The following is a 21,907-nucleotide window of genomic DNA, read 5'->3' on the forward strand; positions in this document are numbered from 1 at the left end:
AGAGGTGGCCGGCCAGCCTCGGGACGTCTCGGGCTCCGGGCCACTTGCAGCGGTGGCTCCGCGGGTGACCGCTCTGCACACACGCCTGGCGCCCTTCCCGGTTTGCTTCGTGTCTTATCACTGCAGGGAGGGCCCAGCACCCCAAGCACTTAGGGCTTTGGCCCTCTGCCCTCCAGCCCTCCTGCCACTCTCCCCCTCCACTCCCTTCCCCTCAGCCCACCTGAGAACCCTTGATTCTGAAGGAACCTTTCCTTTTCTCCACCCCCCTTCTTCCCTCCCCAAGCCTCTTCCCTCCCTTTGACTTTTCCCTTCTCTCTGGTTCGCCACGTGCGGTCTGATCAGAGCAGCCTGTCCGGGCCCATCGGGTCGCGGCAACCCTTGACGTGACGACCCCACGGGGGACAAGCTAGGCCAGGGGCGCGGAGACAGGGCAGGAACCACGGCCTCCGTTACATAGAGCCCGCGACCAGCAGCCCCGCCACCTGTGCCGCCACCTGGACTCAAGTCTTCCAAGCTCCTTTTCCAGACCTCATGGGCCACCACCTGACGACAGTACCCGAGCGGAGGGCGGCGGTATGCGGCGGCTTCCAGCCAGTATTTTGTTGTCTTTCTCCTACCATAGATTATAAAAATATTCCAGAGGAAGGTACGAACAATAAAAGAGAAGAGAGAAAAAAAAAGAAAGAGTGATGGGTGACTTAACTGAGCTTCCTGGGCACACACAGCTGAACGAGGGCACCACAAGACATCAAACCGATGCCGCTGGACTCTGCGATTACAAGAGCATTTCCTCTAAAATAGGGTCAGGACACTTCCAAGGAACCAGAAGTGATCGTCTATTCTTTTTTTTTTTTTTGATCATCTATTCTTTGTCACATCATGTTGAGAGCACAGAAGCACTCAGTCCTAAGAGAGAGGAAGGAGGCCTAAGGGATGTCTTCCAAAATTGAAGCTGCTTAAGGAAAAAATCCAGGTGAGTCTGCTGCAAACTGAACCACGGAGATAAAAATGTGCCTTTTGTTTCTTTACCTGGCAAGGTTAAAACACCCAGATACATTATGCCTTTAAAAAAAAAAAAAAGTTCTAAGGCAAGGGGAGTAACTGACATTGTAAAATAATGCATTATTTTGATGATAAATTTGAAAATATATTCCTTATGAAGCCCCATTTGTGAATTTCTTTTATTTTTTAAAAAGATTTTATTTATTTATTCATGAGAGACACAGAGAGAGGCAGAGACCCAGGCTCCACGCAGGGAGCCCGACGTGGGACTCGATGCTGGGACCCCAGGATCACATCCTGGGCCGAAGGCAGATGCTCAACTGCTGATCCACCCACGTGTCCCTATGAATTTCTTTTAATATTCTCCTAAAAAAAAAAAAAAGGATAACAATCCAAAAATTTTCAGAGAATGAAATCAACATACAGATGTTTCCTAGCCTCAAAAATTATTTTATCTATAAAATCCCTATGTAAAAACATCCAGCTAGTTCATTTAGAGCAAAGAAATTCAAGATGATATTCAAATGGGGGATAAAAAAGGAAACATCTGCCAGGGGTGAGAGAGAAGGCACAGGTGCATCCCCAAACACGGCGACACCACTCATAGTGTCAATGTCACCGGGGGCCTCAACCTCAACCAGGAATGAGTCTGTGTTTTCTCCAGTATTTCCATAAAGCTCCTCAATGTGTCAGTTAGATGAGAGGACAGGTGAATAATTCTTGTGGAAATATTATTTCATGATGAATGATGTTGGACTGTGTCTTCCTCAGGAGCCTGGAAGATGGCGCAACTTGCAGAAAAGCTTTCTGGATTCCAGATATGAGGTGTGCTTTTTTTTAATTCTTTAAAGATTTTATTTATTTATTCATGAGAGACACAGAGAGAGAAAGAGAGGGAGAGACACAGGCAGAGGGAGAAGCAGGATCCCCACAAGGAGCCCGAGGTGGGACTCGATCCTGGATCCCGGGTCATACCCGGAGTGGAAGGCAGATGCTCAACCGCTGAGCCACTCAGGCGTCCCGGTCTTCAGCTTTTAAAAAACAAATTTTATTTATTTGACAGAGAGTGAGAGAGAGAGCAAGGAAGAGGATGAGAGAGCGCACACGAGCAGGGGGAGCAGCAGAGGGAGAGGGAGAAGCAGACTTCCCACTGAGCAGGGCTCGATCCCAGGACCCCGAGATCATGACCTGAGCCGAAGGCAACTCTTAACTGACTGAGCCACCGGGTGCCCCAACTAGTCTTCAACTGATCACTGGATGTGGGTTTTTCCGCGAAGGATGGTGAACAGTTGTCTGCTCTCAGTAAAGGCCAGGCCAGTGTTCTCATCTTTGTATCCCATGCATCTAGCACAGTGCTTGGTACCTGGTGAGCACTTACTAAATACATGCAAAATGTGTAAGCACGAGACCACACTCTGGAACTCTGGAACTCTGGAATGTGATGCCCAGGACAGTGGTTCTCAGAAAGTGTGGCTCCCACACCAACAGCATCAGCATGAGCATCCCCTGGGAACCCAGGAATGAGAATTTTCAGGCCCATCTCAAATCTACTGGATCAGAATCCCTGGGGGTGATGCCAAGAGTCTGGGTTTTCTGGAGCTCTCCAAGAGACTGTAATGCATACTAAAGTTTGACAACTACTGACCCAGGGAAGGGGTGGCATTTCAAGGCTAAAATATCCAAGAAGGGGCAGCCCGGGTGGCTCAGCGGTTTAGCATCGCCTGCAGCCCAGGGCACGATCCTGGAGACCCAGGATCGAGTCCCGCGTCAGGCTCCCCGCATGGAGCCTGCTTCTCCCTCTGCCTGTGTCTCTGCCTCTCTCTCTCTATGAATAAATAAGTAAAATCTTTAAAAAAAGATTAAAATCTCCAAGAAGAAAATGAAAACACATAAAATGTTTTGATATTGCCAGGTTCCTAGGCAATCAGATCTCCCCAGGTCTTTCCTTTCCCATAACTGGACTGGCAACCGCTTTTGTCTTTTTGGTTAGGGGAAGTATAACACTACAGGGACACTTACACATGTGGGTCCACCCTACGTTTCTAGGCACCCAGACTGGTGCAGATTGAACAGCAGCACTGAGTATTTTAGTGTTTGTGAACACATGTGTGTTGAGTATGTAGGTGTGTTGTAAATAAACAGAGAATCAGGAAGCCCGTACAGTATCTCCAACTGACCTATTCAGAAAAAACTGTACGATGGGAAACAATTTTCTTTTTTTAAATTGTAATTTATTTTTTTTTTTGGGGGGGGGAACAATTTTCTTAGAGACTCTTGTAAAGTCACCATCTCGTTGCACGCACAGTCTGACTTGCAACGAGACCACAGAGAGAAGCGATGCCATCTGCGAGCAGAGGGCCTCAGGGAAGCCCTTGCCGACACAAGCCAGCCTTCCCCTATTTTCCCTGTGCAGGGCCTCTTTTTGATATAGTTTTACTTATTATTATTATTATTTTTTAGCAATCCATTATTTCAAGTTAATATTGTAACTGAATCGACTCCTTCTCTCTCTAACGTCTCTCCTTTCTGCTCATTTCACATGCAGGCCTGATTTCTTCAAGAATCCCAGAGACAAAGGTAAACATGTGGACCATTCTGTATTTTGAGTTTCCTCCATTTCCATTTTGACTCAGCACTCACTTTTATCTGTAACGGAGCACCTAGAACTTAGAGCCATGTTAATTAATGGTGAATTTTAAAAGAGAATATTGAGTCAAAAGATATTAATGATCAATAGAAAGCTCTACTTGTGAACACACTGCGCGCACACACACCCATACACACATACACACCATGTTTCTCTGGCTGAATAGAGCCAAGTTCCTCTTTATATCATTTCAAAAACCACATGAATGTCACAGAAAAACTGAGGTCAAGAGGGCATTTAGGTGCTGGAGGAGGTAAAGATAAATAATGCACGGAAGGAGGGCGAAGCAGCTTTTTACTTTAATTCTCGTACTTGCATTTTAGTTAAAGCAACTGGCCGGTTCATCTTTAGTAATTATTCTAATACATCTCATGATATTTTCATAGAACTATGTTACGTAGTTTTTTTTGTTGTCATGTATGAAGGATATAAGATCATCCATCTATTAAGTCCTAGCAGATAAATCCCACAAGCTTCCTGCCCTGGCTTCTTCATGCAGATGAGTACGTAATATGCAACTGGAGAACATTCTGGAAAAATTAAAACTTTTCTTCTCAGAAGCCGTTCTGTGAACTTCCTACTTGAAATCTTTAGGTTTTAGAACATTCAAATGAAACAACTATTTTTCTCTACATTCTAGGTTTGGAAAATGATTCTCCTTACCTGATGTTCTTATTTCCTCTCTTGTTACTTTGCATTGTCTGCTTTGTCTGAGCTCAAGTGATCTCTTTTAAAAGAAAAAAAGAAAAGAAAAGAAATCAAACAAGGAAACTCAAGGAATGAGATACTGCTTAATATATGGGTAGGGAAGGAGGAAAGGAGAAGGACAGAGGGGAGGGGAGGGAGCTGGTCTGTGTGTCCTGGGGCTCTGAGGCTTTCCTTTCTTTTTTTTTTTTTTTCTTTTCTTCTTTTTTTTCTTCTTTTTTTAAAGTACTAAAATTACTTTATTTTGAGAGCTCTCTCAACTTGTCATAGTATTTTTAATTTGCTTGGTGTCATTTCTTGAATGCTGTCCTCAGTAAGAAAATTTTATTTATTTATTTATTTATTTATTTATTTATTTATTTATTTATTTATTTTTAAAAATTTATTTTTTATTAGTGTACCTTTCAATGGGACGACTGCTGCCATCGTCCGACCCATTTGGCTGCTTGGGAGGAAGACAAAACCCTGTGACTCAAGCCCTTCGTGGCTTCTATTCTTCACTAGGCACTTTTTTTTTCAACTCTGAAATGAGTTGAATTCATGAAAATGAATCTGCAATTTTAGCCTCAGTGATTGTGCCACACCCTCAGCTTTCATTCACTTTAATCCATTGCCTATTTGGGTTTTAGCTGGCTTGTACACCACGAAATATTTTCGGTTGGCTTCTCGAAGGGAAGAAGCCGGGGAAATCCGAGGGTCTGGAGGGCAAGTCCCTTTGGGAGGAAGCAGGTTTACGGGTACAAGCGGACCTTCAGCTCGTCTAGCTGATTCGTCCCATTGGCTTGGTTCAGTGTCGAGATATTTGTCTTCCAACACGGGGCTTCTTATTCTGTAATATATTACCAGGGATCTGCAATCTCCACACAATTTAGCACCAGTCTGAGTTAAGTAACAGATATTTTAGTTGATGTAGCGATTGTGCTCACATGTGGAGAGAACCTGGGAGAGCGAGCAGTTGTCTGCATCGGTAAAATTCATCACTAAAATTAAACGTTTTAAAAAATAAATAAATAAAAAATAAAATTAAACATTTTAATCTTCCTAATGGGCTCCAACGGGGGACGGAGACCCCATGTGCTTTTGAAAGATAATCTCCTGGAAGAGCAAGTCTGTACAGAGGCTTAATCCAATCTGGGGCAGAAGTTCTGTTGCCAAAATTACTAATCATCGAAATGAAGCTTCTTGCTCATTAGCACGTGTGGACCCCCTTCACCTGGAAGGAGCTGCTAGTCCCTGTGGCCAGGGACAACCCACTCCTTGTCCCCTCTCCGCGCCTCAGCATCGGAGGCTTTAAAAAGCCCCCTTTTATTTTTTTATTTTTATTTTTATTTTTATTTATTTATTTATTTATTTTAAAAGCCCCCTTTTAAAAACAGAGCTCCGAAGGCATTGCCATTTACCACCAGAGACCACCAATTTGCACAGCTTGGGGCATTCAAGCCACCACGAGGAGCTGGTAACAGGTTTGCTGCGGACGCGTGAGGAGTGAGACCCTGCGAGCAACTCCTGCTCTCTCTGCAGCAAGGCTGACGGACTGACGAGACAGGTGGGCATCCGGGACTCGGGCTGTCTACGTGTGACGGGCATCACGTTGAGTGCATCTGACCGCAGGCACCGAGGCCAGACACGTACAAGGCTCGTTCTTATTCCAGCCAGAGAAGGAGCCTTGTCTGTATTTGCCTTTTCACTGAACCTATTTCACTGCCCTACTTGTCAGCTCAGTCGTGTGTGAGACATGCTCCGTCCTGTTACCTGGTGTCTCAGCAGGCGGCACAACAGAGGCCGGGGACCGTCTAAGAGGCCACGTAGGCAGGATGCTTGAGCGCCGTCGGGCTCAGCACGAAGCCTGATGCCCAGACCAGAGAAGTTTACACTGGAAGCTGATCACTCCGTTTGGAAGGAAAGCTCTAAGGGATTTGGACAAACACTACAATTGGCCCGTCCCTTGGTTACATGGTGGACCAGGGAGCGCATCTGAAGGCGCTTGCTGCAACATTGCCCTCAGGGATGTTCTTCACTTTCTTCCCCACTACACGCTCTTACCTTAAATTTATCCTAAATCACACAGAACTAGAAGTGGCGCTGTGTAACCGCCGGTCCAGAGGCCATGAGGACCAGGTGGGAGGCGAGGTCACTTCGGCAGCCATCCCTCCCCATTGCCACCCAAAGAGAGAGACTTTAAAGGCTTCAAGATGGCAAGGAGCGTGGTCTATCTGGGGCAGCTGGAAGCCTTGTGGCCTGGCCAGGGCATTATGACCAAGAGGCTAAACAAGGTAGACGCGGACTCGGGGTCCGGTGTGGGGGGGGGCGGGGGGGGCTACTGAGGAGTGTGGACTTACATGACCCAGGGGGGCTTTCTGATCAACTGAGTTTTTATGGAAAATGGGCCTTGTGGGAAATGGATGGGAGGAGGGTAGGAGGCGGGCGGACGGGCCCATCAGGCCCCCGGGGAAGAGGGGATGCCCACACGAGCGGGGCACGGGGAGAAGCGGGCAGGTCACGCACAGACACAGGTGCAAGGCGGGAGCTGCTGGCCGAGGAGCATGCGCGTATCCAGGGCTCCTGGTGGCCGGAGGGTGGCGTAAAGGGATCGCAGCTTCAATTCCCTTCACCGGTGGGACATTTATTAAGCAGAAGCGTGGAGGGGCCCCGAGAAGGCGGCCGGCAGAGCCAGAGAGAGGTGACCGAGCTCCGCCGCCCAGGCCGCGGGGCAGCAGCTCCCTCCTCGGGGGAGGCACCCGCGTGACTCGGCGGTGCTCCACGCGCTGGGCACCCGCAACTACTTGTTAAGTCAGTAAATGGGCGGAAACCACATTTGCTCACTAATAGTGGTCAAGCCCCGAGGGGCTCGGCAGTGGAGTGTCCGCCTCCGGCCCAGGCCGTGACCCTGGGGTCCCGGGATTGAGTCCCGCATTGGGTCCCCACAGGGAGCCTGCTTCTCCCTCTGCCTGTGTCTCTGCCTCTCTGTGTGTCTCTCATGAATAAATAAATAAAATCTTAAAAAAAAAAAAGTGGTCAAGCCCTCTAGTTTCTTCCTCTGCGTATCTTTGGATAAATAACAATGTCTCTTAAAATTTCGTTTCTCAGTTGAATCTGCTGATAACAAAATGTCTCCCCAAATAGCTCAGGGGTCAAACCACTGTTTTGGGGACTCTAACAAAACTTGCCATTTCCCCGGGTTACTCCGGCTCCCCAGCCACTTTCCTGGAACCACTGAGTGCATCCCAAGCATCTGAAAGGCAGCGCCCGAGCCGAGCCCTTGCCAGGCCAGCACCTGAGGTCAGGAGGGCATCGCGGGCCCGGCCCCGGGCTGTGCGCACCCTTCGCTGAGGGCCGTCCCCTCTGCACCCCGGACCGTCACCAGCAGATGGAGGCCCACATTCTTGCCTCTGCCCGCTTCATTTTTAGAAAAAGCTGAAAGCATACAAAGGAGGTACTTTGAGGTCTTGGGTCGTGCGTGTCTGGGCCTCGGTGATGGTACCGCGAGTAGCCACAGCGTATGTGGGCGGCCGACGGCCCGCTCTCGGGCAGCCGTAAGCCTTGGATACGAGCCACGGCGCACGCTGTCCCCTGTGCTGGGGGACAGGCTAAGAGAACGGTGCAAGCAAGCGAGCTCCTGGGCAGGGAGTGCATCGAGGCTGGATACGGACACGGTGGCGGGCGTGAGGCCGAGAGATGCGCGGCCAGTGAGCACGGCCACGCTCCGTTTGGCGGGGGGTGGCGCGGGGGGGGGGGGGGAGTAAGTCCTTAAGGAAGCTCTGAACTGGCGGCGCCGTGATCCGCCCCCACTCATCCCCCGCCACGCACACGCACACGCGTGCACGTACATGCACACGAGATGCACAGCGGACCCGGCGAGCGTGGAGCCAGGTGCTCGATGCCAGCGCCGCCGGGAGGCCTGGGCCCCGGCCCGTCCACACCCGCTGCCACGGCTCTGCACGGTCTGGTTTTAACCACCGGGTACCTGTTTGGGAGCCAACGGAACCCACAGAACCGAAATTACCGGGTTCAAATTGCTGGACCAACTTTAGAAAAGAATGAATAGGGAGTGACCAGTAGACAACACAGAGCCAATGCTCAGATGCCATCCCCCAGCTGCACGAGGTCTGGCTTCTTTGTACCGCCCGCGAGCTCCTCCTTCACGCCCCTGGGCCAGGGCCGCAGCGAGCCCATCCGGGAAGACGGCGCGGGCGGCTCAGCTGCTGGGAGTGCCTCGGCCGAGGCCCACAGATCACCGGGGAGACGAGGGAGACCAAGGCCGGGAACGCGGCCCCGCAGGGAGGGTGGCTCAGCAGAAGCGCGTCGTGCGGAGCTCAGTCCAGGTATCGGCCGCGACGCCCCTGCGCTTGGCCTGTCTCGGAACGGAACACCAGGCGCTGTTACATAAAAGGCGAAAAAAATAATAAAATAAAATAAAATAAAATAAAATAAAATAAAATAAAATAAAATAAAATGCGAGCTTGTAACAGGTTAAGGGGGGCTGCCTCCCTCTGCGGAGGGCTCCCTTGGAAGGAGAGCTGTGGTTCGTTGAAGGGCATCTTAGGGTTTCAGAAGCCAGGAAAACAGAAGAGCCTCCACAACTGTTCCTGGGTCCTGAGCCCGACAAGACCCCCCCCCCCCCAGGACCTGATCCAGTCAATCAGGAGAGGAGGTGAAGGGTGCTTGATGCCAGGAGAGGTTCAGAGATGGGGACAGTCATCCCGTGTCCCCGTTAAGCTGCCCCAGGGCTGGCCATCCCCAGGTTCCTGAAGGGTCCTCTCGACAGCTGAGTCCCGTTCCTGTTGTCGTCTAAGCTTATACCGAGAGCATCCTTGCCAGCAGCAGCCGACCCCTGCCAAGGACCCTCCTAGGCCATCTGGGGGATCCCGGAGCACTCCGCAAGCGGGGACGCTATTGCACCCTCAGACACGGAGAGCTCCAGCGACAGGGGAGGCTGGAGAAGCTTGCAGGAGACTGAGCCAAGGAACAGGGCACAGATGCACAGAGCTGTGCGGGCACACGGGCGTCAGGGCGCTCAGGGTCCTGGGGTCTGGTGAGGAGCACCTCACGGCCAGGAGCTGAGACTCCTAAAGTTACCCCGAGGAAGGGCCCAGGGGAAATGAGACCTTTCTGAGCCAAGAATGCATGAGAAGCACAGCATTGACACTGTACATTCGTTTACAGCTAACGCGCGGCGAACCAGGGGACAGGAAGGGAACCCTTGATGCGACCTCGCCACCCGTGGTGTCCAGCACCTGGCTCTGCTAACGGCCTGTGGCACAGCGGGCAAGTCGGCTCCGGCCACGTACGTACTGCCCCCGATGCCGTACAGACAGACTGCCTTCTACAGATGCCCACGGAAGCATCTGGAACTGGGCACCCATTTTTCTATAGAAAAAAAAAAACCCATATCACAAATGGTGGGCGGGTGCCCCAGGAGGCCTTGCAAAGTCTTTATAATATAGGTAACTGCAGCACATGCTCTAGGCAGGAGACGACTACACATTAAAAAAAAAAAAAATCAAATGACTATGACTCAATAATGACTTATTTTTTTTTTAGTATTTTTTCTGGATATCTCTCAATTCATAAATCACCGTCATCATTTTAAACACACACCATTGTATCACTAATTCGTAGCGACTTGGGGTCCACTGTGATCCTCAACTCGAAAGAGCCAGGCGACGTCTAAACCGGCCACTGTGTTTTCACCGGTTCTATTTTGATCTCTGGTACATATCCTCACCGAATTTCCGCTTGGTTCATCCCACCAAAACCCAAAAGTGGCTCCAAAGCTAAAAAGAACGCAGTCAGTTAATTAGCCAGCAGCTGCTTTCATGATCTGCGACACGCGTCCGCAAACACTGTGTGTCACTGTCACTTCCCAAGGGGATTGGTGCCTTCTTCCTTTGAAGATCAATACTGATGTGCATGTCTTCCCTCCTCTACGTCCCCTCCAGCTCATTCTCCGGCATCACACACGGCAAACCCTATTTGGAGAAGGGCAGTGAAGGAGATGGTGGTGGCGATGACACGCGCACGCGTCTGGCAGGTCACAAGGCGAGACCAGCCAGTCACTGTCACCTCCCGGGACAAGCAGGGTCTCAGACTAGTTTATCTGCTTTTCAAGGTGTTCCACAGGAGGATACACAGCTATTAAAGGTAGAAAATAAAAGCAACGTGATCATTCATCAAAAAGGTGATGCAGCCAATTGCTTTATTTAAAAAATGGCACCTAATTGGGGATCCCTGGGGTGGCTCAGTGGTTGGGCGTCTGCCTGCAGCTCGGGGCGTGATCCTGGGGTCTGGGATCGAGTCCCGAGTCGGGCTCCCTGCAGGGAGCCTGCTTCTCCTTCTGCCTGGGTCTCTGCCTCTCATGAATAAATAAAATAAAAAAAAAATAGCACCTAACTGAGTTTACAGCAGGAGATTTAAACTGAGAATCCATGATGGACTTCAGGGGTGTGCAGACCCCATCATTCTATGTGAAGTGAAGCTTGGTGTATTTGCGTTTTCCTGAGGTGAGAGTGGTTGGCCTGCATCACACTCGCAAAGGCTAAGAACCACAGGCCATTAGAGATGGATCCCCCCACTTGATCTCTTGTCCCGCCGAAAAAGGAGCAAAAAAGCCCTGACCTCCCTCTCCTCATTCTCATCCCAACCTCATCTGGGTGCGGAAGGTATGCAGATATGCAATTTTGACCTTTAAACACACAGATAAAAATTTAACCATAATTAAAAGCTGATATCTTTAAAGGTAGATCGATAAAAGTTGTAGCTCAACTCTAGGGGTCACAACGGAAGAGCCCATCCATCCAGCCATGAATCAGGAGCAAGTAAAAATTCCAGAGTGAAACTACGCTAAGTCCTTACTCCCTTTTTCACCTGGAAAGGAGGGGAATCCACTTTCAGGTAACCTGATTTTGTTGGCTCAAGAAGTACGCCTCACATAGCCAAGCTCTATTAGAACTAGCGCACAGCAAATCAACTTGCGACTGATGTGCAGCCAGGAGTCTTCCTTATTAAGGTTCCACTTATTCACGGAGGAGGACTCACGCACCCCCAGGGATACTGCACACAACAGCCCCCTTCTTCTTCCACGCTCTCTCTTTCCCTCACTATCACTAAGAAAGAATTCACATTTTCGATTTTAGAGAATAAGGAGATCTTCACTTCTTATGTTTTCTTTCAGGATTTTTCTCAAAAGTTGAAAGAATTCACATTTTAGATTTTAGAGAATAAGGAGATCTTCACTTCTTATGTTTTCTTTCAGGATATTTCTCAAAAGTTGAAAGAATTCTCATTCATTTGGGGAATATAAATAATAGTGAAAGGGAATAGAGGGGAAGGGAGAAGAAATGTGTGGGAAATATCAGAAAGGGAGACAGAACATGGAAGTCTCCTAACTCTGGGAAACAAACTAGGGGTGGTGGAAGGGGAGGTGGGCGGGGGGTGGGGGTGACTGGGTGACAGGCACTGAGGGGGGCACTTGGCGGGATGAGCACTGGGTGTTATTCTGTATGTTGGCAAATTGAACACCAATAAAAAATAAATTTATTATTAAAAAAAGTTGAAAGAATTAACATTTTAGATTTTAGAGAATAAGAAGATCTTCACTTCTTATGTTTCCTTTCAGGATTCTTCTCAAAAGTTGAAAGAATTCACATTTTAGATTTTAGAGAATAAGAAGATCTTCACTTCTTATGTTTTCTCTCAAGTTGCTTTTTTTCCTAAGGACAATCCACAGAGTCCTAACTCACTCTGGTCCTATTTCTAACTTACCACATTAAAAAGACGGGCCTCGGCTGAGCAAAAGCTTCTCACTGGCATCGCTAGGTGTCCCCCTGCAGCCCCTCCGAGACTCAGTACTACAACTGCAGAGTAGTTAAGTCCCAGTTCTCAGAGGCTGGTGAGCATGCTTTTCCTTTCTGTCTTTCTTTTTTTTTTTTTTTTCTTTTTTGTCCATTACACAACCATCGAAATATCAGTCTCATTTCCCAAAGTAATCGGATTTCCTTCCAGCCGACGTAGGCAGGGAACGGCATGCCCAAGACTTCACCTTCCCGCCATGAATCCTGTTTGTGTTTACTACCGTATCTGCTTCAAATTGCACAGGTTGAAGACTTGCAGAAATAGGAATCTGGTTTCATGTAAATTCAGACACTTAAGAAAAAAAGCTAAACCACAAAGTAAACCAAATATGCTGCCGCCAGGATATTAGACACAGAACGTATTTGTTAAATGTCAGGTCAAGACATCCAATGGTATTTTAAAAATTGATGCTACAGATTCCTTTCCACGGAAAACGACATATTGTTCTGCTTAAGGTTGACAATTCTTTTAAAGCCGGGTCCTCGCTGCAACCTAAGCAGTGCTCAAGGCCCTCCCGCGGGCCTCCCTCCGGAGACTCCAATGCCAAGTTGCGGGCATCCTTCACTTGACACCGCATGTCCCTTTGCATCTCCTCTTGCTGCTGCCTTCGATAATGACGGACTCATCAGGTGTCTCTTGTTTCTCACCCAACAGATCGTGAAGCTTGGACGAAGGACCTGGGAGCCTGCCACGGACAGAGGAGTAAGTCCTGTCTGTTAAATCAAAAGAGGATGAGGTCTTGACTAACTCTAGACAGCACTGATCATCCAACTCATAACCTTAGTTAAAATAACTTAATCCCAATCAGGAAGGTTTACAAACAATATCAAAATGTGACCTGGTGAACATTAAAATGATGGGCTATCAACGAGGCAAGGACTTGGGGATGAGGAATCTACTGTCTTGACACCCTGCAGCAACTTGCAGGGGACAAATATCCTCCCCAAAGACCTCCCTTTAAATGTTTCCTTTGTATTTCTGGGAGTTTTCCTTTTTTGAAATGTATAATCAGTGACTCAGCTGGGGAAGGGGACAGATGGGATGATACATCATACCTCTTCCTTCTAAAAAAGCTTTGTGCTCGAAGGGTGTTGTATGGGGCAAGAAACAAAAGGGGAAGGGCTTCTAAAGCAAATACTCCACTGGAAACACAAGCTTCAAGCTCTGGATTCTTAACCTTTTTTGGCTGCTGTTTGGAACCCAGTAGAGTCTGCGTCAAGAGCAGCAGGGAGGTCTTCGTTTCTAAGACTTGATGATCGTCTGTGAGGAGGGTCTGAGAACACCTGCCACAATGGGGCCCTCTTCTGAGTTCTGGCATTTCAGAGGGCCGAGCTGAAGATGTGGTCCGATGCTGATGCATCAGCATCGATGCCCAGGATGCTCAGGACTATGAGCCCTGAGATGGGAAAGTGTGAGGGATAAGCCAGACCACCTGGCAGTTCTGCACACCTTGCACAGTAGACATCTCTGGCTACCAGAGAGAGCTTCGGTACCAGATGCAGGGTGGGGAACAAAGACGAAGACAACACAGTTCCTGTCCCAGAGGAGTCGGTGCTACGGTGAGGGAGATGCCCAGGCGGGTGGCTCACAACGTTACAAGGCTCCGCAGCAGCCCGTGGACGGTGGAGACACCAGCCACCCGACCTGGGCCGGGGACAGCACCGGAGCCGCGCTGCCACAGCTGGCTTCACCCAAGAGCTGTAGTCCAGCCACGCTCTGCTTTCGTCCTTGGAGACTTTATAATTACTACAAAAGTAATCAGGTAACAGGCAGACAGAGCAGACGACAGAAGAGCCGTTATTAAATTTGATAGTAGTCAGATGGAGCGTTGCGAATCTGGCCATCTTACAGCTCTCATACTCGTCAACGCAGAGAAGTGAGCGTCACAGGTGACAGGAGGGGGTCATGTCCGCTAGGTGGTCAGAGCTGAAGCTCACCTCCATGTCTTCCCATCAACAGGCCAAAGGGTCTCCAGCCAAGACTTTGCATGGAACCCACGGACCCCAAACTGAGTATAGACGTCCGTCTGGAGAAGGTGTGGCTTCTTCTTCACGAAATTCTTAACTGGGAGATATTGCCATGAGGACATGAGACGGAGCATGTCAACTGTAAGGTATCTGGCTTCTCTTTCCTGCAGAAGATCTAAACCTGTGGTCTCACCTTCATTAGCTGAGAAAGTCCTAAACACGGGACACTGGATGTGTGTCATCGGTCTCTCGCTCCGAGTTGGCTCCTCTGACAACACCCCTTCCACCAAGTAACTATTACACTCCTGCCCTATCAAAAATGAGTTCCGATCCCATGTTTATGTTGCTTTACGTACACGGATTGTAAGCAACTTACATCTATCCTTGTGACCTCACTTTAGCCCAGGGTACGCCCAAGGTTTCTATGGAAAATCTGAGGAAAACTTAATAGGGGAATCGCCGTGAAACAAAACTTTCAAAGCAGCAATTCCTTCATGACCGGACAGTGTACTTCCCAGGGTCCTGTACTAGGCACCCGTGCAGGAAGGAGCAGCTCCGTCCATCGGGCAATCACACATGCATCCCGGGCTTCGCCGGGGCCTTGCAAGTGTGATTTGTGCAGTTTTGTACCCTCCGTCCTACTGTTAGCACGGGGGAAATGCAAGTCCTTCAAGGAGAACACTCACCTCCAGCATTGGTGAAAGATTCCCCATTGCGAGGGCTCGTGTGACGATGGTCACTGCTGGCTGAACAAACAGGCTACCTCCAAGACACCACCAGCCGGTAGAGGATTTAGCGGCCCTAACCTCGGGAAAAGACGCTAAACTCTGGGCACTGAGAAACAGTAGCAAGAGGCATGACTTAGAAATCGTGAAACGACTCTTGGGCGCGTCAACTTTGCTCCCACTGACTGTTCCCTTCTCTGCCTTCCTGCTGGGGGCTCTTACTCTCCATGCACCGAAGCACAGCAAGGGACCGGGAGAGCCTCTTGACAAGGGCTGCAGGATCCTCTAAGGCAAATGCGAAAATGAGCCAAAAGGCTGAAGGGCTCTCTGACTCCCCTTCCCTTCCAGTCCCAGGCCCGCAAGCACCGTTGTCTACATTCACATCCTCAATCAGGTCACAGGAGCCGAGGGACTTTATGACGACAGAGTGGCAGTCGGCTCAGAGGGTAGCCAGCGGGAGGATGTGACGGGGGCTCATTTCTTCTGATACTTGAAATCCATCATAAAAAACTAACTTTTGGGGGCGCCTGCGTGTCACAGTTGGTTAAGCGTCCAACGCTCGGTTTTGGCCCAGGCTGCAATCTCAGGGTTACAGTGTCGACCCGGGTCAAGCTCTGCACTCCGAATGGAGTCTGCTTAGGCGTCTCTCTCCCTCTCCCACGGTGCCCTGTGCTCTGTCTCTAAAATAAATATATCTCTAAAAAAAAAAAAAAAAAAAAAACCACCATAACTAAACCTTTTTCACTATACTCCCAAACAGTTAAAACACTGACCAGGTCTAAAAAACGAATCCTGTATCTTCTTCATCCATCTTAGCAATGATTAAGGAATTAATTCCAGTTTATGAACAACCGTCCTAATTTTTGTTCAGAATTCTGAGCAACAGTGGCTTGTGCACAGTATCTGGCAACCTGAAACTACCCACAAAGATCACCTACGATTTTAGAAGAACACGTTTTCTGTGATTCTGACAAAGATTAAACTCAGGGCTCATCTCTCTGGCTGCCAGGGACAGCAGCGGGCGCAGAGCGGGCATGGAGGATGTGCGGCTTCTTGGCGGCCCCGTGCATGGGGGGCTGCGGGCGGCAGGGATGGCACTTGCTTTATGGGGTCGTGTTCAGCTTCTGTGCTCTATGTAGATAGGTCCTCGGAGGAGCTCTGTATGAATTCGGCGCTTCTCAGCTTTTGACAGCTCTCTGGAGGAGAGAGAGGACACGCTTCCTAACTCCACACTTGCAAAAGGCAGCCCAAGACCGCACCTTATGGTCTCCAGGGTGCTGCTCACCTCAAAGCAGTCCCGGCGGACGCAGGAGACCTGCCCGACCCCGTTCACCTCTCCAAGTGCAAAGTCAAGAGCATGCCCTTAAATCTACCCGGAGCTATGCTGGTCAGTGGCATTTCTCCACTCGTTAAATACTCAACTAAGACGTCGCTTGGCCAAGGCCATGCCACTGCCTTGCTGCCAGACCCCTGCCTTGCTTTACCTCCCGGTAGGCAGGAAGGTGCCTGGCCCAGCCCTGGGGGTGCTGTGAACTCTCCCATTCTCATGGGAGTCTTTGCTTCTCCCTGGCTTCTAGGATAGCTGATGTCTGGGCTCCCGTTTGGCAGCAGGCTGAGCAAAAAGCTGCAGGACAAGGTCACTTCATCCTGGACCATGTAGTGGCATTTTGAGAAGACCCGATACCCGGGGTAGGGCTCACGGTCGCTCACGCTGGCTCACGCACACGCGCACAGCCAGACTTCTGCTTCCTACTGTGCAGACCCTCCCGAATGGTCATATGTCTGTAATTCCTTTGTTTCTGACACAAAGTATTATGAGGGTCAGCTTGCCGAGCAAACCAAAATGTCATCTTCTATCACAGCCTTTTATTTTTCCTTCAGTTAGATTGAGACTGTCCTTCAAGGGCTTAATGATCTTTTCAAAAGAATAAAAAAAAAAAAAACCTGCAAAATAAAATACAACCCTCACCTCCACCAAAATACGCTGCTTCAGTCCCGCAGCTTCATTGGGATGGAGATCAGCTGTCTTGCCTCACTTATGCATAAGAAAGAAAACAAATAAAAATGAATACTCCTCTTTTCTTGGGGGGGGGGAGGGAATTCAATACGATTCAACCAAATCGTTGGTACAAGTATCAGTTATTATCAAAAGAGAAATTAGCTCTAAGGAACGCTAATCATCAACACAAGAGACTTAAAAAGTATTTCTTCTCTGAAAGACATCAAAGAGATTTTTAAAATAAGGTGAACACAAGCGGAGTCCCACTTACGGATTAGACTGGTTCCCAAAACTCAATGACAATTGTCTCGTCCTGAAACTGATGAGCACTTGTTCTATGGAAACACGAGTGCAATGGTTTACTCCTTTGATAGCTCGGCTTTATCACTGAGCTAGCATTTCAGGCCAGAGTCCGGGCCCTGGGCTGGAAGGAGGGGCAGTGGCCATGAGAGGACAGAGGGACGGGAAAGTAGCTTCTTTATCTATCTATCATCTATCTATCTATCTATCTATCTATCTATCTATCTATCTATCTATCATCTATTATTCATTCATTCATTCATTCATTCATTTATTTTATTTTTATAAATTTATTTTTTATTGGTGTTCAATTTGCCAACATACAGAATAACACCCAGTGCTCAACCCGTCAAGTGCCCCCCTCAGTGCCCATCACCCAGTCACCCCCACCCCCCGTCCTCCTCCCCTTCCACCACCCCTAGTTCGCTTCCCAGAGTTAGGAGTCTTTATGTTCTGTCTCCCTTTCTGATATTTCCCACTCATTTTCTCTCCTTTCCCCTTTATTCCCTTTCACTATTTTTTATATTCCCCAAACGAATGAGACCATAAAATGTTTGTCCTTCTCCGATTGACTTATTTCACTCAGCATCATGCCCTCTAGTTCCATCCACATCGAAGCAAATGGTGGGAAAGTAGCTTCTGGGGGAGCAACAGGAGGCGCAGGTTCCACCAGCAGGGAGGAGGGAAGAAGATACTTGAGCTTCCACTACGTGCCAGGCTCCCTAAATCAAAGGCATTACCTAAAATGGGCATTCAAGACAATAAAGCCCTAATACTGAATCACTTCTCTTATCGTCCTATAATTCTTTTTATTTTTTTATTTTTATTTTTTTTTTTGCAAAATCAGCCATAACTGGCTCCAAACCCATGCTCTGTCTACTACAACCTGGGAACCCTGAATCATGATTAAGGTCTCGTGTCCTGATGTCGCATGACCCTCTCCAGCTGTAATTCCTCCCTCCCCTTCCTTCTTTAACAAGAGAGGGGCAATACCCAGCCTCTCCTGACAGCCAGGTATGGCCGTATGATGACCTGGCCATGAGATCTTCACAGATGCGTTTTGTAGGACTTTAAGGAAGGATCTTTAAAGGAAAGAAGTGAGCGTCACCGTAGGCTCTGTTCTTCCTCCATGGTGCAGCCTACAATATGGGTATCGTGGGTGGTGTTCCAGCAGCAATCCTAGACCATGAAGCAACCTCGAAGTTGGAAGCTAAGTGCTGGGGGGTGGGGGGTGGAGCTGGAAGAGAGAATAGACCCTGGGTCCCAAAGGACTTGGTGGAGTCACTCCACCACGCTACCAGCCCCATGCTACCTTGATCCAGAACTGTTTTTTTTTTTTTATTTGCTTCTTTTATTTTTATTTTTTATTTTTTATTATTTTTTAATATAAATTTAGTTTTATTGGTGTTCAATTTGCCAACATATAGAATAACATCCAGTGCTCATCCCATCAAGTGCCCCCCTCAGTGCCTGTCACCCAGTCACCCCCACCCCCTGCCCTCCTCCCCTTTCACCACCCCTAGTTCATGGTCTATGTATACAGTGGAATATTCCTCAGCCATCAGAAACGACAAATACCCACCATTTGCTTTGACGTGGATGGAACTGGAGGGTATGATGCTGAGTGAAATAAGTTAATTGGAGAAGGACAAACATTATATGGTCTCATTCGTTTGGGGAATATAAAAAATAGTGAAAGGGAATTAAGGGGAAAGGAGAGAAAATGAGTTGGAAATATCAGAAATGGAGACCGAACATGAGAGACTCACCCAGAACTGTTTTTAATGTGAAGGAAAAAATGCTTGTGGTTTTAAAGCTCTATTGTCAGATGTCTGTTGCTCACAATTCCTAGTAGGAATTATACCCAATATAATAGCAAATTCATAGCATTCTAATTGCAGTAAACAACTACGTATCTCCAAGAAACCAAGACATTTTCAAGACGGAGTTCCAAAGCAGCAGTTATCATTTTGTTAATCTAATTTGAAAATAAGCAAATATTCTAATATCTTGGCCAAAAAAAAAAAAAGGTCTCATAGTTCTATTTTAAAGGGAGAACTTTCTCTACCGACATAACAACTATGATCAGTAAGATGAATTAGAAACCAGCAGAGGAAATTCATTTGCGTTCAGGAGAAAGAGAAAAATGAGCCCGGAGAAAATTCTTGGTTTGGTGGTTAATAGTCTCAAATCTTCAGAAAATTTCAATGCTGAGAAAAAAGGCTTCTAAAAGCTGTATAGAGTTTGAGAGTTTTTATTCTTATGTAGGTAGTTGGGTCTCCTGCAAAAGCATAAATTCCTCAGGGCTCCTGCAATGCCAGAGGAAGACCACGTTTCTGTGAGCAGGCCCTCCGGGGACGGCCAAGTGTGCAGTTCCACTTCTGGATAAACATGAACCTGAGCAAAATTAGCTATAAGAGCTTCTAAGCCACTAAGCCCGAATAGGTAAAAAGGCCTCATGTCCGTTTTCAACCCATTTACCCCAGGAATTCCAAGCAATTCAGATACCTCCGAAGTAGGACTCTATGGGGTACATACTTTTCTTCCTTTAGGGTTCTCATCTTAGCTGCATTCTTAAGGGCCGACAGTACCCGCAGGAGGGAACATCATTGCTAACACAGTGAGGCTCCATGATGCGGGGAATGGTTAATCCTGACCCAGACAAACCAAACTAACGACCTGAGATGAGTAAAAAGGTCAGTGAACCCCAAACAGGAAAAACTCTGAGAAGTGTTAGCAGCGTTCCTTCCCTTGCGGAATACGGACCAGGCGTGGGCTTGGTTTCCGCCTAGCTCCTCCTCATCAGCCGCGTGACTCTGGGCTTGAGTGTCGTCTGCAGTTCCGTGGGTCCAGCAACACTCTTCAGAGGGATGCCGAACTAACCAAATCTGCAGCACGTACCTAGCACACAGCAAACGTTCAGTAAATCTAAGTACTCCTCCCTTTCCGTGACACTTGCATATCCTTTGGGGCAGATGCTTATAAATAAAAAAGCAAAATAAAACACATTTTTAAAAATCTTCCTTTTTTTTTTTTTTTCTTTTGGTGAAGGAGACTCACATGTCAAGGACAGTCTATGTAAGACCAGAGTACCACCGTGGTTACTGTCATGGGACCAAGACACACCGTCATCATTCAATACCTAAGAAGCACGCCAGGAACGACTGTTGTATTGAGAACACAAGGAAATGCAAGCCCATCACACCAAGCCGAAGACAAATGTTGGCCTCCACTCTAGTACTGTCCTGGCTTTTCAGAGACAGGGAAGCAAGTAGCTGCACCCCACCTTGTTCAAGGGCCTACCCTATTGCTTCTACACTGACTAGAGCTCCCGTCCTGAGGCCCCTTAGTCTTAGCCGCCAAGTGGGTATGCCTACTAGAGCCCCGGCCTAAGACACCTGTCCCTCCCTCCCAGGTGCCGTGCTGCTGGGGCAGGACCGTGGAGCTGTGTCTGTAGCCCCATTGAGCAGAGCGTGTGGTGGAGAAAATCCAAACACAGGTTTGCCAAATGAATGAAATGATCGACAGGTCGGAGTGCAGCACCCAAAGCTTTTTTTTCTTGATGCTGTATATGATGGCACCCAAGTCTCTTCTGACCAACACTGATGGAACTCTTCCCTTCGGACAGACACAAACCCTTTGGGCTCCAGGCAAACTGCATGACCCGACAAGTGCAGAGGAGCTCCGTCTGAGGAGCTGTGAGAATGGAAAGGACCACGTTTCCTCTCTTCACACAAAACTACGGCTGGGTATAGAATTGCGCTTCGGGGAGTGTAACCGTCTCTTGCCTCCAGCCGAGAAGGGTTCCGCTCACTGCACGACCCACCCCGCAGTGTCATCCCTTTTGTTCCTGTGCCTGTTGACGAGGGAGTACGGGGGAGCAAGGAGGAGAGTCTCAGTGCAGCTGGGCCGCAGGCCCCAGACCAGGCGCCAGGACAGTGGTCCCTCCTGTGTGGCTCCTGGGGGGGCTGCGCCCTGTCCTCACGGGGCTGCTGCGGCCCTGACTGCAGCCCAGTGCACAGAGAGCTCGGTGCTCCTCTGCGGCCCGGGCCTGGGTGCCCCTGGCCTTCCCCTTTATTAGTAGGCAACTGGGAGACCTGAAGGACCCTGCATTACAGAAGCCCTCAGAGACATACAAAGCCCTCTGGGATATATTTTACGGGGAATTATGGTCACAGAAAGCCTATTTCTTGGGTGGTAGGTCTTTGTTTTACATTAAGACTTTGAGCTCCAATCATAACATGAGATTCCATTGCCTTTACTTTTCAGACAAGGACATAAAGGGTGAGACAGTCCATGTTCCAAAGTAGAAATACAGGCATGGCTGACGTGCATGGAGCAAGTTTCACTACCAAGTCCCACCGGCTGAGCCTCGCTTCTAACGTGTCTTTTTCTTTTCTCTTCTTTTTCTTTCTTTCTTTCTTTCTTTCTTTCTTTCTTTCTTTCTTTCTTTCTGTCTGTCTGTCTTTCCTTTTTTTTTTTTTTTTTTTTTTTTTTTTTGTAGGGGGATGGTGTGGGCAGAGGCACAGAGAACAAGGACTCTTCAGAGAATTCGGGAGAGTCAAACCTAAGTTGTGCCAAGCCTAAGGAATAACACGTGCCTGGACTCTGACCGCACAAGCTACCGGGAAGTTAGCGAGGGAAGGTTGGACGGTGCTACAGTAGTGAAAGAAGGAATGGTTTCCAGGCAAACTGCCAAATCAGGAGAAAC

The 21,907-nt window shown here is 48.4% G+C and overlaps 1 protein-coding gene across 26 annotated transcripts in view; it reads right to left on the reverse strand.

The window, feature by feature from the left end:
- The window catches only part of LDLRAD4 (low density lipoprotein receptor class A domain containing 4), a 386,066-nt gene that overhangs the window by 42,738 nt on the left and 321,421 nt on the right, over positions 1-21,907 (reverse strand). For 2 of the 26 annotated variants that reach the window (XM_038526024.1, XM_038526026.1), the window contains one exon: positions 4,313-4,376. The exons of the other annotated variants lie outside the window; for them this stretch is intronic. The gene's annotated coding sequence lies outside the window, so the exon portion shown is untranslated. The remainder of the gene's footprint in view (positions 1-4,312; positions 4,377-21,907) is intronic. 26 annotated transcript variants of the gene reach the window in all.

This window comes from Canis lupus, chromosome 1, assembly GCF_011100685.1.
Source record: "Canis lupus familiaris isolate Mischka breed German Shepherd chromosome 1, alternate assembly UU_Cfam_GSD_1.0, whole genome shotgun sequence".
Taxonomy (NCBI): Eukaryota; Metazoa; Chordata; class Mammalia; order Carnivora; family Canidae; genus Canis; species Canis lupus.